Source organism: Dendroctonus ponderosae, unplaced genomic scaffold (genome assembly GCF_020466585.1).
Source record: "Dendroctonus ponderosae isolate FM_Combo_2020 unplaced genomic scaffold, Dpon_F_20191213v2 Dpon_F_20191213_6, whole genome shotgun sequence".
Lineage (NCBI taxonomy): Eukaryota > Metazoa > Arthropoda > Insecta > Coleoptera > Curculionidae > Dendroctonus > Dendroctonus ponderosae.
This window is the reverse complement of record NW_026018814.1, coordinates 9,353,708-9,361,343: the sequence shown is the minus strand read 5'-3', so window position 1 is coordinate 9,361,343 and position 7,636 is coordinate 9,353,708.

Sequence of the window (7,636 nt, the reverse complement as noted above, 5' to 3'; positions counted from 1 at the left end):
ACTATTGATTCCTTTTCAGATATGCAAATATGGGTTTCAGTTTTATGTTGTTTGAAGACATTTTGACGACATCTTCTTTACTGAACGCATAACTCTGAACTTGTAGAGTATTTTTCGCTTCTGAGAAATTTGTTTACAAAAACATCAATCCGAAATGTGTTCCGCAATAGTTCTTTGAAATCTTGCGAAATTTGTCGTAACGATGCGAAAACTTATTATTTTAAATTTAAACGAATACTAATGAATAGAAAAACCATATGTGGGCCAGTAAGCAAAATTAAGGAGATCTAATCCCTTCCAAAATAAATTTAAATCTCCAGCGCAGAAATGAACCCAATTAAAAAACATACTACCATGAGTTTGAATGCTTTTTTCTGCAAATAAACAGTGTAAATTTAATATTTCCTATATTTCATGGGAAAAGTGTTTTCCATGATGAAGAAATTGGCCTAGATCCACCCACAATGGATCAGGATCAATTCGGCTCTTGCCAGCATTGAAAATGGCATTTAGAAATTATTTCTTTGAGATAATGTCCTAAAAGAATGTACGCGGGAAAACCGGAAATAACAAATTTCCTTGAAACCTTGAATGTTATGAAGCTTTTAATCGTTTAGTTTAGTGGGCAGAAACCCGAGTTCAATTGTTACTACTGCTAGTGACTGACAAAGCGAAAACAATCTGTTTTCTCTTAATTTCGATTAATTGTTGCTTTAATATCTTCATCGTCCTGTTCTTGACCACAACATTGATGACTATTTTCATTCTTTAATTGTTGGTTCTATAGTGAATTCCTGACAAACCAAATAAATTTTCCAAAAGCTTGAGTTAGTTGGAAAGAGTAACACAATTTTCCCTTGTTAAAGTTATTATTTAACAATACAAAATTCTAGTCATTATCGTTTCAACTTGCTCATCGCCCATTTGTAAATATTCAGAAAGCGACAAAATATATCGAGGTTTTGCTAAATAATTCATTTGTAAACGACACTAAGCATACATTTAGCAGCAATGCTAATGCATAAGGGTAAACACATATTCTTATAATGGAATGGCTCTAAAGTGGCTTTACTACTCAAGTAATTACCAGCTTTACAAGTACCATCATGAAAATGAATCAGCCAATGTAGGCCAAAACTCTTCTCTTTTGTAATTTACAAATGAATATTTCGGCAGCATCCGTGTTGTTACTAACTTTCACGGTCTGGGTCATCCAATTTTTTATCCTTGACCGTAATTGACCAATTAATCGCCTAACATTGACATTCTCCAATGCGTTAAAGAACTACTTTCTCTTTTTTTCCGAAGATACTCCCGAAATTTCTTTTTTGTTATTAGCGAACTCACATTAGTGAGACACGCGAGTACGCGAAGGAAGCCAGAAGTTCATTAAGAAAATTAAGTATGTACTTTCCCTTTTACCGAAGAATTATTCATCTAATGGTCATTGAGTGGATGTTATTGAGCAAATGTTGAGCAACTCCTTTCGGTTGTTTAATTTATTTAGTTTTGTTAATAGTGACTTCTTGGAAGTCCGATTTGAATTTTCAACAAAGCAAATATAAAGTTAATCAAATCCAACAACTACAAAATCTTCTAGAAGACGATTTATGACATAAAATGAAATGACGACTTGTAATTATACATTTTTTTTACAATAATCATGGATAATCGGAGAAAAATTCTTATGTGATCGTAGGAACACAATTGTCATCGTCCTTAGTGGGCCTTGTTATTTCTAATTTTTGATCATTCAGATGAAATATTGGACGAAATTCTTTTGAATATTTGACCATATTTTATCTCCCAACCTAATGAGAGGCCTCCTCATTTTTCAAAAACATAAAAATGTTAGACATTTTTTGAATACGCATTCGATTGACCGGCACCGGCATCACCTGATTTCACTCCTCTAGATTTCTATGTTTGTGGATGAATAAACTCGTTAATTCATGCGTCGAAAGTGGACACAAAAAATGAGTTCGGATTCTCTTCTTCTAACTCTGAAGGAAATAAAAATCGATGAAATCGACATCCTTAAAATATTTCCAATTGCTCCTTAATCATCCTATAAATCTCACCTACAGTTCGAATTATTACGAGATTTGTGAAATTATCAAATGACTTTTCGCGCTGCAATGCACCAGCATAACTTGAAAAACTTCTTGCACAATGGAAGATTATATAACTTAAACATTGATCATTAACTGATTCATTATTTTAAAATATCAAATCTGATGGCAACTCAATTAAGACCAGAAGACACGATGTTAGTGGCCCACAAAGCTGTATAAAAACCAGCAAATTTGATTACGATACATCGTCTTAAAGTATGCAATAGCAATTCTAACACTTTGGTTAATGATCAATCGGCATTACATAGTCGCGCTTTGGACAGAATAATAATACGGCTTGAAAGTTCAGATTAGAATAATTATTGTTCGAATCCGATGGCCTTGACATGGAAATTTCCACATTTTGACCACCTATAGTGTTGTGTGTATAGTGTAAAATAGGTGCCGTTTCAACTGAATACCAAATTGAGCCTATAAAGTTCACAAGGCTGAAAATGGCACCGAAATTTCGACAACCCAAGAATTAATCTGCAATTAGAATGAATACTAAAATCGAACCAAACTCAGCAATTTATTAATCGACATAAAAAATAATAAAATGGTTTATTCCGCTTTTTTTTCTTAAACCCATGCATATTTCCAATTGCATACAATTTAAAGGTAAATCAAAAAAAATTAAAAAAATTTGAAAATAAATAATTGCAAGTGTTAAATATTTATAGAGGTATATGTATGCGTCCTAGATTGTGTCGCTATAACCTTCGTATGTGAAAACCTGAAAATTTGGTGCCAAGTACCATTTGGAAATTCGGCGAACACCTAAGAAAAGAATTTATTGATGGCCAAATTTGTTAGTTTTCACTATTTCATAATTGAATGTATCAACTTTTTAATTTATGATGCCAGTCAATAATACAGAATGAACGACGCTTGAAAATTCCGATAAATGGCTCTTGCTCAACTAGTCCTCGAAATAACAAATTACCCAAAGGATAGTTGCAAAAAGTAAAAAAATACAAATAGGATACAAAATTAATAATAATAATTTACATTGGTATTGGAAAACATATTTAAAGCAAACTTGATTGAGCATGCATGTGAAAGACTCATTTAAACCGCCTACGATTTGCTGACGATATCGCCCTCATAATAATCTGCATTTATCAGCTGGAAAGGTGCCAAGAAAGAAGGGCAAAATGATCGATATAATATAACAATGAAAAAATTTACTCTATAAAACATCCATGAATGTCTAATTAATTCGACAATAAAAAAAAAGAAACAAAATCATTTTTTTTTTCTTGAAAAAACTGTATTTGTTTGCTAAACATCAATAGTTGATAGGCACTTAGATTTCACAACTGTTACACAAAGATACGCTTTTTCTGACCTCGTCAGGTATTTAGAATCAAAAGCAAGATTGTTTAAAATGTCCTTCCTAGAGTTAATTATTAAAAATTCAAATAACACTGTCTTCTCAGAATAGTGATGAATCTCAAAGTTGAATTTCCCCGCCATCTTTACCAAGAAGCAATTGCATGTCTGTTATTGGACGGCTATTTGTCTTAATACGTCGATTCGGTGACGTTATTTTACCGGGATTTTTTTACAAAATTTAAGAAATGTCTGAACTTAGACAAACAAAGATCAGACAGAACTATTCGTTTTGCTTTTAATCTTCTTCGCTCACTTTTAATTGTGAATATTTTTTCAATCGGTAATCGAATCTGAGCAGTTATTTTGCCGAATCATGCCTGTATTGTTGAACAAAATTTGAGTTACAACAAGCAAAATAAATGTAATAGCAATGTAATAAGTTTAAATTCGTCTGCGGACAATATCGGGTAGCTAAGACAGAAAGAAAGTATACGCTGTTAAAGCCTCATGTCTTCTGAGTAATTTGAATCTGTAATTGTCTATTTATCTAGACCCATTCAAAATGTATTTAAACTTTTTTTCGAAAGAAAGTTGTACATACAAAATTTTATTACAAGTTTAATGCTGCCAACCTCTGCTTATTTTGTAACGAACGCTTAGGAAAACAAAAACTTTAACAACTTAACACAGCACAGAAAGTGACAAAATAAACCGAGCGCAACTATCAGCTTGTAATGAAATGTTGTTTGCACAATCTTTTTGTCAGAAAATTGTTCGCAAATAAAAAAAGTTTAAGTAAATTTGTCGAGAAAAATGTGACCGGTCATAAAAAAATTAATATCTCTCGAATGGCTGAAGATAAACAGACGATAGACGACCCAAAAAACTTGTACAATATGTTTATTTCATTTTTTTGCTTATCTTATAACTTAAATTTTGTTCTAAATTCGGCTATGATTCGATTCAAACATTATTCAAATCGAATCACCGACCGAGAAAATATTTACAGTCAAAAGTTAAGCTAAGCGTAAAATGATGTGTTATAAAGTATCAATAATACAGTGTCATACAAGGCGACAAAAAAATAAAAACCCATTCAAATTCGAATGAAAAGGATAGTAAGAAAACGTAGCTAAAAATATAGAACAGAAACTGGACCATTCAATGAATAAGTAAAGTGTAATTTTTATTCAAAAAATTATATAGTATCAATTTTGAAGTTGATTTATTAAAAACGAATATTTTGGAAAAGAAAATTGAATTCCATTTCCAACTTTGCTTTGTGCAACTCCATTTATAAAAAATTCATATAAAAGTGAGTATGATGTGTATGGGGTGTTCTCCAAATTCCATCTGCTTATCGCATTGCTAACATAAAACCTGCCAGAGAAGGCGACAAATTTGTAGTAGTTGGCATCTACAATATTTTTCGCATTTCGACAATACTTCAATTAAATAGGAGATATAATAGAATAAGAAAATAGATATAATATCAATATATAACAATATAATTGAAAAAACCTCAATGGCCCTAATAAAGAATTATGTTCGACAATTAGCCCATCGTGCATTATTCAACAGAATCGAAATGCTCCGGAAAATTACAAGAAGAAACCCAAAGTATGCGTTTTACAGACGACACTTCTGCTGTAGCATAAACCAACAAACACAAAAATCTAATTATCGGGTGATCCTCCAAAAAGTTGCCCCGAATGATCAACTTTTCTATCCCAATATTCTTTCTTACATGATCAAAATACTTTAGCATAAGTCATTGCATAGTTGGAATTTTTAGTTTCCATACAATTCATGCATTTGTTCTCCCAGAGTCAGTTGGTCAGTTTTGCTCAATTTTCCGTAGGCAAGAGACATTGAGAGCCCAAAAATTGTTCATAATAATTAAAGCAGCTGAAGCAATTGCAGCTTTGGTTATATATTTTCCATATTTTAGCTAGTTTTGTTACCATTCCAATTTCTCTTTTAAGCCTCTGTCCGTTATGTGAGCTTTCAGCTAAATAACTTTTTATCTTCTTCAGATTCTTTGTACTAACAGAGTTTTATCGTGAACGTAACGGAAATTGAATGTTTTTCTGCCTGTGATCTGACGCTAGTTCTGTTCTTGCTACGCTTGCTGGCTTTTTCCTCTGATTGCCTTTCTAATCCAATCATCGTAAATCTTGAAGAGAAGAATAAAAAGAAGAGTACACATCTGTTTTCCTCTTTCAGAAATGAAGTTCAATTGTTCCGACAGAATCTGTGGAAGAGGAAAACGTTTGAGACGTTCCTGTATCACAAATAGCATTTAATTTTGCTGGTATCATTAATCAGCTCAGGTTCAGTAATTGGAACAGTTCTCTTTGTCTCCTTTCTTATATATAGACGATGTCCAATCTTATGGCCACTGGCCCGATATCCACGTTATTGCATACCTGGTGATGATGTCAGCGCTTTTTTTCTCGGATTGCCCTCAGCATCTACGGTGGCTTAGTTATTTTCACGCTTTTTATATGTGGCCTCTATTTCACTGCGTAAGATGAGGGATTCTCTATATTCTTGATCGAACGTACATTACTACTATTGCAGAAACCATAAACAATATTTGCTTAAGCACTATGAATACATTTATGAAATCGATTTCGCAACAGATTTCGCAAACCAAAAAAAAACGATAGGGCGAGATTTATTGGCAAAAACGACGAACCATCTGCGTTCGCCCCTCGAAAATTTGGATGAATTCTAAGTAATTGTTGTATCATAAGTGATTTAATAAACATTTTTCAAAAATTAGCAATCATATACTTCTCGCAAACGAAGCCATTCTGGACTATGCTATTATTGTAAGCGTTTATCCATTTTTTTATATTTAACAAATTGCAATATAGGCGTTTGTCACTTCAAGTCCGAAACATCTTGAAAAACATGGCAAAATCAGAAAAACGTTTATTTAGACATGGACTTAAGAAAACAATTTTAGCCTTTGGAGGGTCACAACTGCGAGCCTATCGTCCAACATTTTTATTTTCCTCCGACTAAATTTCAGCTGACCATTATTAACCCGAGTTTACTCGGCATGATCCATCATACGCACCATCGTCCCCGTCATTAACCGACAATAGAATACATCTTGGAAATTTCAAGAGATTTGAAGAGACACGCAGCATGTCACCACTTTGGTAGAAAAAAGTGCCAGCTCAAAATGATGAATAAATCGGTCTAAAAACATACAATTGAACTGAATTTTGGAAACAGCTTTTTTGTGTCCGTTTTTCTAATCGCTTGCTAATATATCAACAATTTTATTTCATTCAATTTTCATTATCCGTTGCGCATTCCTCGTCATTTCAGGCTAAATTTTGGTTCGACCTCGACAGGACAATTAATAAAATCAAAATTGACATACTGTTGGAAACAGATTAGAACTGTATAAATAGTATTAAAATTTAAACATTACAAAATAAAATGCATATTGTTAGCATACATATTCGGTCATTAAACCTACCTAAAACCACAGAAATTGATGCAATCATTGCAATTGAGAACGGTACTTGTTTCGTATGGGATTATGGCAACTTATTGCAAGATTGAGTAATTATTAATAAGCAAGTGTGCAAGCGACCCAAAACGTTTAGTTTCTAATAAAATGTAAAATTGTCTATGTTTAGCCAAACAAAAATGGATCATGATGAAATTATAGATTTTAACAATGATTTATTACTATTATTATAATGATAATAAGTGATTTAACGTACAAACATGAATGATAGCTACAGGTGATAGATAGGCGATTTGATAGCAATATGATAATTGAATGGTTGAAATTTGATATAATTATTATAAATAAACAAGGCATCAGTAGAATTATAAGTAGAAGATATTAATGAAAATGATTTCGACTAAAAGACCGGAATGACGAGCTACTTTTCTATAAAATTATGCATAACGGTGATTTTGAGCATTTTTGGGTTCCACTGTGAAACAAACACATTAAATACTATACGTTAAAATTCCCATGTATTAACCTTCAGACATCTACCTACGCCAGCGGCTAATCGGAATAAATTCGCACCTAATTAGTTCCTTGCTTGCCGGAAATAAAAGCTGAGGTCGGAAGTAAAATGATTAAATGTGATTTTTCACTTTTTCGACTTGACCTTTTCTAGATTTAACACCACCCAAACCACACG